Raw genomic sequence first — 12,253 nt, 5'->3', positions numbered from 1 at the left:
TTCAGCTGTTTTCCACCTTACCTGAGCACATGCAGCCACTCACTTGTTTAGTGGTTTTCAATCTGTATAGATTTGAATTCTGTTTTTTTTTTCCCTCTCTGTTGAGCTCAATCCTGATTTTTTTGAGGTTCATACTTCCACATTCTGGACTTCATGGACAAATGCCTTAAAAATTTGATTTTCTGAAGCCTGGTCTAAGAATTTATTGGAAATACTGCATTGTATGTAATTACACCTTCTTCCTCAAGATCACTCAATGATTTATATGCAGTTGAAATGGAAATCATGGCAGCTTGACCAGCTCAGTTATCCTGTGTGTTCCAAAACAATTTGCTGTCATAAAACCACATAGTAAAGCATTGTAAAAAAGCTGAGAGATAGCTGGAAACTTTGTTTAAAATGAAGTATTCCACCAGCACATAGCATCAAGTAAAATATGCCATAGTGATATTGATGTCTTTTACCCCCACAACAGAAGCAATAGTGAATGTGTTTGTATGAATATTTAAAGTATTCTGATGCTTCGGCCATTCAACCTTCTTGCAGAGTACATAGCATAGGCACCTTGTGCTGTGCAGGGAAGTAGCTGGTTTGTGACTAACTACTTTATAGCTGTTCTTTAAAAAACATTCATGATTTACAATTTTTTTTTTACTGAAAATGTATTTTTACTACATTTATTACATTTTTACTACAAAGTAATTCATAAGCATTCAATAATAGACAGAGGAAACTAAGTGGCATTCTAATAAAGAAGCCAGTGGAAGTAATTTTATACTTTCATGTATACTTTTAAAGCAAAGACTCAGAAGTAACTGGAGAACTGGAGTGCTTGTAAAGAATGTGATGTGATTTCAGACAGCTGCACTATTTGTGTCCCAAGAGTCTAAGAGGATTTGATTTGGTTTGATTTGATTTGTTAGGAGGTGTTTGACAGTGATCCTCATTGTGATTCTTAATTTTAGTGGTGTTATGGTCTGGTGGTCTAGATCCCTGGGAGCTCAGCCTGCTTCAGCTCAGTCAATGAAACATGAAGAGCCCAAGTGCGTGTTTTCCAAAGTGCCGGAAGGAGGGATGCTCTACTTTCCTTAACTGTGGAAGAAAATAGAGGACTCCAGTTCACAGCTTTTCTAGAAATAATGAATATCTGTTTTTTTCATAATATATTTGCTGCAGAGGCACAGTGAAATAAAAGTGGAAAAAGACTGTTGCAGATACTACAACTGGAGAGCAATGATAAGAAACTAATAGAAGAATGTGCCTTCCAGCTGCAACTTGAGATTGCCTGCAGAAATACTTGTGAATTCTGCTGCCTTTCGTTGAGCTGAAAGAGGTTCATGAATTAGGAAACATAATTCCTGTATTCTTGTAGCATAATTCCTAAGCAACAAACCCTTGGCCACCTTCCTACTGCCTAAGTTTATATCTTGCACGTATTACTGTTTCACAGTTTCCTTTTCTTCAGTGATACATCACCTCTTCTAGTAATAAATCATAGAAACTTTGTGGATAATGTCTTCATTTTGCATGGCAAATATATGCCATAAATCTAGGTGACGCATAATAACTGTATATGGCATCTTTCTTCCTCTGAATGGCAGAGACAGAGGATCCCATTTTCACTCTGCTTTTTCACTAAAGGAGAGACAAAACTTTCTGATCAACTATTTGGGTACTACAGTGACTGATACCAATATGCAGAGAAAGCTAGGGGAAAAGAGACGTTAATACTAGCCTTACCACCTCCTGAATCCTACGGAAAAAAACTCCACATGGATCCAGGTTTCTAGAAGAGGCCAGCATTGGAAACACTTTCACGATGTCAGTGCTGTTGTTTCAGCACTGATTCATGTGTTCTGCTTTCAGAGCTGAGCTGTCACTGTTACCTGGCACCATGTGGTGGTGTGGGCACACACTAACCTGGCTTTCCCTGGAGTACTGCTGCACAGTGTAGACATGTCTTATGATGACATTGTTTCTCTCAGGCAAAATAGCTTCTGCTCATTCTTACCAAGGCTGCACGGCATACCTAGCTTCCCTTTTATGGAAACCTTTCTAAAGAAATCAAAGTACTGGAATGATAAAGAGCAGTCCAAAATGGACTAGACTGAACAGACATTTTCCCGTGAGAACAGACATGGATATGGCATCTCCGTGTTCCTTGTCCCACCCTGACAGCTCAGGATATTTTTGGCTGACAGATACTCGTTGTGATACTTCTTTGTCTCACGAGGAAAGTGAAGTGCAGGATCATAGAGCCATAAGCTCCCAAAGTGGAGCTGACAGCTCTGAAACAAAGACAGCGGGTATTTTCCCTGAGCAGGAGCAGTAGTATCAGGCCCATATGTAAGGCAATTACAATATAAGCTAATGAAATGAGATGCCAGTTTTGCTGATATAACTAGTTTCACAACCTCTAGCTTTCTGAGCATAACACAGAATAATTCATAATGGGGCTGCACAGAACTCTTTCAATTAGATTTCAGCAGTGGAGCAAGATTTTTTAGCTAGGCAGAAGCATGCAAACCCTGTAGGCTCAAACACACAGTAATTGAATAAATACACTTAGGCTACAGCAATCACAAAAAGAAATTAAGAACTCAGTGTAAAAGATATAACAATCTACCTCTAAAAGACATCCATTCAGCTGAAATTACCTAACTGCACTCCATTCAAAAATCACACTTCAGGATGAGGGAGAGGCTGCTTTTTCTCAGAACTCTCAGTAGTGAGGATACCTTCAAGGGAAGATTGTGAGTGCAACCTTAACTTTCAGAGGGTAGCCAAAACGTCAAAAGCAGCTGTGCTTGCAACGCTTAGAAAAACTGGCCACTAATCAGTAAGGAGGGATTCTGAAAACAAACTCCCTCATAGATTCTGCCTTGTATTATCTGAAGAAAACACAGATTGTTGCCTTTAGCTTTTATTAAAGGTGGCATTTCAGTGTGTCAGGCAAGTATCAGTGGCAATTATATGAAAGCAAGACAGCAGAGGCCCTTTTGTGTTTCTCTGTGGATGCTTTGTATTCGCCCCACCACCACACCAAACTTTTGCAATGCTTACTGTAGCATACCTGCTAGTTGGTATTGAATTGTAGCAACTGAACTTTTCTGGACCAGTTCACTCTTTGCATGGAAGTTTCTTCCTATACTCAAGGTATTTTCTGCTTTTTTCTGATGGCTAGTACTGGTAGAGAAACAATGTCTAGGGTGGCAAGTGAAAGAAGAGAACAAACTCAGGACTCCAGGAAGGAAGGTGTAGAAAGTCCCTAAATACCCTTTCCCTACTGGAGAGACAGTAGGCATATTTTTGTTTATACGTAGTACTTTTTTGTACCATTTTCCACAAATCTTGTATATATCATTCTCACAAGCAGAAATAAAAAGTTGCATCACACCGGGAAAGAAGTATTCAAGGATATGGACAGTTTGCAGGGAAACTCATGGGAGTTCACTTCAAAAAGGGAGAAATTCCTTTTACATTCTAGATTTGAGTAAGAATTGCTTGTACTGAATATAGATTTTTCATTCCATTAAGTTCAGTCAGTACAAAGTGAACTTAACTGGCCAAACTGACACCTGGAGAATACCCCTTGTGCTGGAGGGAATCTTCATCTTTGTAAAACAGGCAACTAATTCTGTTACCTCTTGCTTTGGATCTGACATCTGTCAGTTTTCTGCAGCTAGATTTGTGTTGTCTGGGTGAAGGAGAATATGCTCAGGCAATAGGGGAGGTAGAAAGAGTCAAAGGAGAAGCAATAATGATTTGCTATGTCCCATTCTTGATTAACAAAATAACCAGACAGAGCACACTAAGCATCCTACAGCTCCAGAGCCATGCAGACCCTACTTAGGTCACTCCTCTGATGACCAGGTCTGCACTATGAATGTTGTGGTAGACCTAGTGCGTTTGGTAGTTTTGTGCTTTAGAATCAGTGTGAAGAACAGACACATTTTCCAGGATGCTAACCTTTAAAATCTGTAAGAAAGTGCTAATGTCCTTTCCCTGGTGGTAACATTGTAGGACCAGCTGATGACATAAAGTATCACATGCCTTTTGGGAGCCAGAAACGGAGAGGAGGATGAGAGGAAGACTTGAACTGTAGAACAAGAAATGCTATCTCTTTTCTACTCAAAAAAAAAAAAAAAAAAAAAAAAAAAAAAAAAAAAAGTCCTGTCTAAGGGAGATCCATAGTGCTAAGTTTTTCATAGGAAATAAAAATAAAGTCAGGGCATTGTGAAGTTCAGTTAAAGTGCTGACAGAATAGTTTATCATGAGGTAAACCACTTTCATCAGATAACCCTTACTCTTCAAATTCCTACATATACGATTATTTTCCTTTTGAGGAGGTCTAAAAATAGGCCATCAAACAAGATATTTCACTCCAAAAGTTATGTAAAATGGTGTTTGGCTCACACATTCTCAGGTATTGATTTAAGTGGTAGACTGGCTGCATGGACAGTGCCAAGAACCACCTGAAGTAGTCTCATGGCAATCTAAATGGCCACATTGTCCCAGAAAATTTGTTATCATTATGTGTTTAAAGCATCAATCATGGTGTTCAGTATCACCTCACAGAGAACTTCTGTGGTCTGTACTTTAGTTGATTTGCTGTGGCGTAGGATTATCTCATCTGTCTTTAAAACAGTTATGGATAAGTGTAAATCATTCTATGAAAATAAAAGAAATGTGTAACCAGACAATTTCTAAGTTGGACAACATTTCTTCTCTTGTCTGTTTTTGAACTCATGAGATGTACTCATTGCATTGAATCCTTGAATTAGCTGAGTGGATCTGTTGCTGCTTGGTCTTTGAAAATTGTGGTGAGTCATTGTCAAAGCAAATTACCAACAATTGACTTTTTTCCAATGGTAGGACACTGACAGCTGTTTCTCTCTTCTGTGTATTATGGTTATATATGGTAATTATAGTTTCTTATTAAATAACAAACATATGTCCTAGGATTCATAGTGTTTTGATTATGATCTTGGGTAAGAATTTTGCATTTACTTGTGAGAATACCAGGGGGACAAAGAAATCATCAGAAGTGCTTTAAGCAGCCACTGTGTACCAGTTTCCAAATCCAGAGGAAAAGTGTATAGATCATTATGCTAAAAGCAGAGGATTGCTTTGATAACTGGCCAGAATCTGAATTTGGTACACATACGTACCAAAGACAAGTCACTTTTGAGTGTTTTGTTTGGAAGAGAACTTCTACCTTTGAACAAGTGTGGCAGGAGAGCCCACAGTCACTTTGTGTCCTGCAAGTGGGAGTGGACTGTGGAATGAATTCTATTGATTGTAACTGACTCAGACATTTGCAAAAAAGAGGTTTTTCCAAGAACCTCTTTTTTTTATTGCCTTCCCTTTTGAAGAACTAATTTCACTAAGGAAAGCAGTACCAAGAGAAGATTGGTTCTATTGAATTCACATTGAACTGATTAAAAATCAGGGAAGTTATTAGAAAAATAAATATATTTCCTTTTCCATTATGCAGTATTTCATCCACAAATTTATTAGTTTAATATACTAAATAAAAATGACAACGAATATTATTTAGCATCATTGGATAATATTTTTGGCATCTGGACAATATTTCTGTTTGCTATACAATTTACAATTAAATATGCTTTCTTTGAAAGAGATCATACAGTTTTTCATCTTATATAGCAAAGAATGAATAGTGTAACGTCTAAAAATTCATACACAAGCTTAGTTTTGTTTATGTTGTTCCAGACTGCTTTAAAATCTTAACTACTGAACTAAATCCCCGTAAAGCTTATTTGGACAATAATCGAGTTACAGTCTGAAAAGGCAGATACTAATCACCATTTGCATTGCGCAAAGCTAGTGATCTTGCACTGAAAAGAGTTGCTGTAGCTGAGCTGAGAATCTGCTCTGCAACTTACAGAGAAATAGAACTGAAAAAATAACCAAGTGCAGTACAGACACTGCCATGCAAAGGCCTGATTGATTGATTTTAGAATCAGCAGTCTGTGCCTCTGAGCTGGTGCAGAAGCAATGCCTCCGTAGTATGGTAGGCATTGCCTTTTGGAGGAGCTCATGGGATATGAAGTAGAGGCCCTAAGTACCTATGAATATTAAAGCTTTTGGGGCAGTTTTTGTAGAAGTAAAGGATGTGACTGAATTAAATTTCCTTCAAAAATTTTATTGGGCGTTTTAATCCTTTCCCTTTTCTTCCTTTCTCAGATATATAATGTTGCAATCTACTGTTAATCAGCTGCTATGGCTGCTCCTCCAAGACAGGCAAAGTAGTCCCAGATCTTTTACCCACCTCTTATAAATGTTGTGAGGTTTAATTAACTTATGCTTCTATGGTGCATTGATGTCCTTGAAGAGAAGATTCTATAGGGTCTTATTTCCTGTTTCATTCCATTATGGTCAAGTAAACTCTTTGGAAATGCAGTATGGTATGCACAGGTGATACTGCCTTCTGCAGGCTCGTTCATTTGTGTGACTTCCGCTCTGTTGGAAGTCTTTCTCTTTTAAAATCTATTGCTAAGGAGAGAAAAGGATAAGGCAGGTCAGAGAGATGTGTAATGAAAAAGATCCTGCAATATATGGAACCTTTCCAAGGAGGTTCCTCTGTATTGTCCCTCATATTGATCAATTATGGTATCTTTTTTCTCATGGGCATTACTCCAGGGAGAGCTAATGGATTTGCCCAAATAAAAGTACTGTTAATTTGATATGGAATAATGAAGTTCAGAAACTCCTAGTGTGCTGTGTGACTTTGCTATTTGTTTTTGTAATATCCCAGAAAACTCACTTGGGCTATTTCTCGAGCATTTATATTAAAGTAAATTGAAATTTTCCTGTCAAAACCTGTATTACTGATTATTCTATTTTTACTTATTTTTAATGAATTTGTCTGCTTTTTATAGGAAATATGATTTTACTGAAAAGAATGGAAACCTAAATAATGCACATCCAAATGTCATTTCAGTTGAGCTCTGACCACTTAAAGCAATAGGAGTTTTCGCTCTTTGGTTCATTTTGGTTTTATCACCCCAGAACCTTGGGTCATACTGATGTTATTTTAAGGGACTTCATTATGATGATTGCACACTGTGGCTTCTTGATTTTTCTTTTACAAATTAGAAGACCCTTCTGTGCCCTTCTTCCCACTCCCTCAACCTGGGGTTAGATCAGGCATGTGAATTTCTGTTTCATCATTCCAGTCCTTTCCTTTCTCTTTCATTAGATTTTCTTTTGTTGGGACTGTTATTGGTTATTAGCTGACACTATTAGACTGGGGAGATGAGACTTTGCTGGTGAAAAAAGCGTGAAGAATTGAAATGACAAGGTTGTACCAATAGTGTGGAGGCTGCGGTAACTCCAGCTCAGTTGTAGGTTGTGCTGTTTTATTAGATGCCTTGTTGTGATGCAGTGAAATTAGATCAGTGCCCATGGGCTCTACTACAGCGCTGTGATACAACACAATGTTGTCCCTGTCTCTGTACTAAGAATATAAACAACTTTGTAGAGTGACTGAACTGTTATAAATGCGACACAAAATGAAAACATCGTATCTGCAAAATGCATTGACAAAAATTCGGACAATGTTTTAAAATCAGTGCCGTGTTGTTACTGCTCTTGATAGTTCACGGTTGGATTACTCGGGGCCTAGCACAGCATTGGGAACTCATGATCTCAGAAACAAGCTATGCCTCAAGTGCAGTCATGAGCCAATGCCTGCATATATCTGGGGGTGAACGGGGGTCCTAAACCTATACAAGTAGCAGCTAAAAGTGGCATACATTTACACTGATTTCAGTGCACCTCCTGGGCCATGTAGCTGAGCAGTGCTGCATTATTTGGGCTGCTTCTCTCAACTGGAGCAAAATGACTTCATTGAATAGAGTCATTATGTGCTGCTGTCTGGACATCTCACTTTGGATAGTTGCTTTTGGACATACATTTTTCTTGGAGCCACTCCCAAAAAATATGCTGCCTATCTCTTCGTATCATAGGGCAAGATATTTTGCTGATATAAACCTGAATATTTTCTTTGATGAATATTTTCTTTACTGCTTTGGACCAGCTGAACAAATGATTAATAACTTTACACAAATACTTGTTTTATATATACATACATATTTGCAATTCAAATCCAAGTACTCATTTAACTAAATGTTTGAAATCATCGTTCTCACCTGCATTTCATGAGCATCTTGTTCATGCTTTTGCCCTTGACTAATGCTACAATGTCTTGTATCATAATGACTGCATATGATCCTCCAAACTTAAAAATTCATATATTCAGTTATAAACAATTTGCAACGTTCATCATCATTATAAGATAAATAAGGCCTGTAAAAGTGGCTTTTCTTACACATTATAAATATCTTTTCCATCATTACAACTGAATACCAAAGTTTGCTGGTTCAGAGCACTGAAGCAGACTGCGCCCATCGGAGGTATTGATGGTCAAAAATGATTGTTCTGCAGTAATGTAGGAAACAAGAAAACTGCATGAGGTAGATCAGATTACTTTAACCTCTTTCCTAATTTTTTTCAAGAGTTCATTATTGGAGTTAACTTTCTGGTTTGTGAGAAGAACACTTACTCTGCATAGACAAATGACAGCACACACCACAGATTTAATTAAAGAGAACAGAGATAAGTACTGTATTGTATGCTAAAGTAATGTTTACTGTAGCAATTGATTACTTTACAGACAGCTTGTTATTTTCTTTTCCATTTAAAGTGAAGATGAGAAATATAGAAGGAAGATAACTATTTTATCTTAATTGTACTTTTTAGGGAGGTGACTGGAAGATATTGAGAATACTTGTATAAGAAATAGGGCTGCAGAATCCACAGGTGATGAAAATTGGCACATTTCCATTTGGGATTACTAAGTGTTGCTTTACACCAGTTGAGAATCTGACCTCTGAGAGTGCGCATAAAAACCTTTGGTATCTTCAGCCACTCTGCACAGAGATGGACTTTTTGTATCAGCGTGCAATAGATACATTATATTAGTGTACTATTGTAATCCATTTCTTCTGAGAAAGTGAGAGAGAAATGCTTGGAAAGTTCATCAGCTGAAAGAAAACTGTATCGCAGAGACCATATCCTAACACAGACTTGATCAGTCGTCATCTTTTCAAACCCCTGCCTTTGTCATTTCTGCAGTTGTCGTACACTATTCCCTCCTGTGTTTTGGTCTAGTGGCTGCATGCGATGAGAGAGAGCGGTCTTTTGGCTGAGATGGTAGATTGGGAAACGATTCTGTCCCTGATTTATTATGTGACTTTGGCAACTTGCAGTGCTGCTGTGTCCCTCAATTTCTTCATCAACCTACTCCTATTTCTGTTATCATTTTCTTTCCAAAAGACAGGATTGCTGTAGGTGACAAGTGGTCTGGTGTTTAAATTCAGATGATCTAGACTAGAACGTTGCCTCTGCCAATAGATTGCTCATATTTCACTCAATGATTGGATTACTCTGTCCATGTTAGAGCTGACTAGGTGTAAAGCAGGGAAAACAGAACTGTCTTATTACCAAATCAGCAGGAAATAGGTAGGGCCACAGCTTTCCGTCTCCACAGGATGGTGGTGTGCAGGAAAACAACTTGTGTCTTCAAGTGAGCAATGGGAGAGTAGTCCTCTAATCCAGGTGCAGCATGCACTTCCAGATCATGCAGAAAACGTGTAGCTCAAGTGTTGCAAGAGGCATGGTGCGGTGTGGCCTCCTGACTCTGTGGAGCATTCGCAGAGCCACGTGCCAGGCACTGACTGCAATCTGAAGTGTTCAAAACATTGAGTGCACATTTCCTATGAAGCAGGCAAAAGCCAGGCTTTGCGTATGTTAAACTGATACAAAAAGAAAACTGAATTATGAATTAACTTCATTATTATTTTATTATTATTATTAACATGTATGTTTTCCACGTAATTGTGACATGAGCTGGTGTTAATTAACTGCAGATAGTCTTTCTAGCTGGACAGGTATGTTGTATTTCATTACCGCATAGGTTATGGCTTTCCAAATTTCTTCAGTATGAAACAATTTTCTTTTCAAGTGTACATCACCCAAGTCAAAAAGACGTAATATTCCTAACTGTATAAAGTACCCCGTAGCAACTAGGTTAGAGCTGTCAGTTTTAGACATGGGGTTCTGTCAAACATATTATACATACAATTCAAGGCTGACCTTATACTGCACCTGAATTTAAATCTGTGTACAGCATGATACTTTATATCCTAAATAGGCTGTTAACACCCTCTTGCAGTCCTTCCCTTCTATAATGGGTTGTTACTGCAAGCTCTAAATTGTCATGAACAGCAGCCAGAAGGTAACACCATAAAATTAGTTAATTTTAACATAAAGATGCCAAATCACTACTGCACACATTTGAAAAATATATTTTCTTTTAAATAGTTGAATGCTTGCAATTAAGAAGTCTGTTCGCTAAAAATTCACCATGTTTCCCAGTGTTTTAAAATCTCTATAGTGTCTCCAAAACTTATGGGATTGGAAAATGGTCAGTTTACAGGGCTGGTGACCTTTGAGACACAAATTCAACTTTAAAAGAAACTCAGACAGTAAACAAGTCATTTTAAAGAATTTTCCTCCAAACATTGGCCAGGTGTATACAAGGGGAATGTAATATCAATCTCCATAGATTAAGGCCTTAAAATGCTCCTTCTCTCAGGGCTGTTGCGCTCTCGGTGGGCCTGTGCAGTCTACAGTGAGAGACCTGAGAGACCTCCCAGACAGAGGCTGGAACAGTTGTGCAGCCTTTTCTGGGACATAAACCCCAAATGAACATGCAACTGGACAAATGTGCTGTGTTGTCAGGGGATGTGCCAGCCGTACATGACAGTGCACTCTCTGCTGGTGCAGAGATAGTGAGCGTTTTGCCTCTGGGCTTTTGCAAGTCTTGTGTGGACACATCATGGGCGATAGGCTAAAGACAGTCTGCGTACATGGAGGGGTGCTCTGCGTCAAATTACATGGAACACACTTTACTAAGCAGCACTAGCTGAAGTGACTTAGGGCTTTACTAAAACCTCCTAGTCCGGTTGTGACATAATCTCTTCCACAGCAGAAACTCCTGGTTCTGCCACTTTGGTGGTACTGGGATATTAGCCAGTGCTTGCAAAGGGTAAGGGTGAAAAACAGTGCCAAATTTCTAATGACTTCAGCAGGGTGAAATTTCAACTGTAACTTTAACGAGAGCACAGGTATGCACTGTGGAAGTGGTAGTTCCTCTGCCGGTGTGCCAGGAAGGTAATAATTTCCTTCCTGTCTTGTTAAGACTGGAGGAGTTTTGAAGTCTTTGCAGCAAGGAATGATGTAACTTCAGCCAGTGTGTGTGTGTTTGGGGGGAAGTTGAGAGATTTACTGCAGGTCAGGGTAGACTTCTATAGGGTAGGCAGAAGATTAAAAATGATAAGAGAGATGTTGAGGTTGGTGCTTTACCATTGCTCTACACTCAGGCAGTTGAGGGATGCTCTTTTGGTACTTGATCCCTCTGGTTTCTCCCATTTCTGTAGCCTCTTCCCAGGATATTTGGTCTACTAGTCCAGTGTTGTTGTAGCACCGCAGACTTAGTAGCTATACCCTTGCTCAAAATACAAATCAAATTCTGATGCTTACTTTACAGCAGTATGTATCTTACCTTTCATGTGATTTCTGCTGCAGAGCTGTGCATTTTGCATGTCAAATCAACACCTTGTTTCTGCTCAGAAGAATAAAAAAAATTCATTCGGCCAAGGAAAGTTCAGGAGAGGTCTGAAATGAGGAGTCTGATTTCAGACTGATGCAGGTAGTGGTGTGGTTCAGGTTAAGATCAGTGCCCAGGGTCTATTAGTCAGGATCAGCTTTGTAGCTCATTTCCAATCCACGCAGCAGCTGGTTGCATCTACCTTCATGCCCTGTCTTGGTGAGTTTGTAGCATACCTGGCACCTGGAGCAGCAATGGAAGAACAACTGGTTTTCCTGGCATAAATGAAACCTTTTGGAAATGTTTCTAACATGTCAAAGGACTGCATGAAAGTATCCCATTTCAATCCGTAGTTTCTTTTTGTTATCCATGTACATGCTCCTGTCAAGCCCTACAACCAATAGGTACCATTTCCGTTTAAATTCCTTTGGAAGTAAAATCCTTAGGATCAGTGCTTTTGTTTGCTTTGATTTGGGGAGTTGCCACTCACTGATTCATATCAGACTTTTAAAACCTGTCCTTTATACTTGCTAGAGAAAATGAAGACTAAGGCCT

Source organism: Rhea pennata, chromosome 12, assembly GCF_028389875.1.
Source record: "Rhea pennata isolate bPtePen1 chromosome 12, bPtePen1.pri, whole genome shotgun sequence".
NCBI classification, from domain to species: Eukaryota; Metazoa; Chordata; class Aves; order Rheiformes; family Rheidae; genus Rhea; species Rhea pennata.
Note: the sequence above shows the minus strand (reverse complement) of the source record.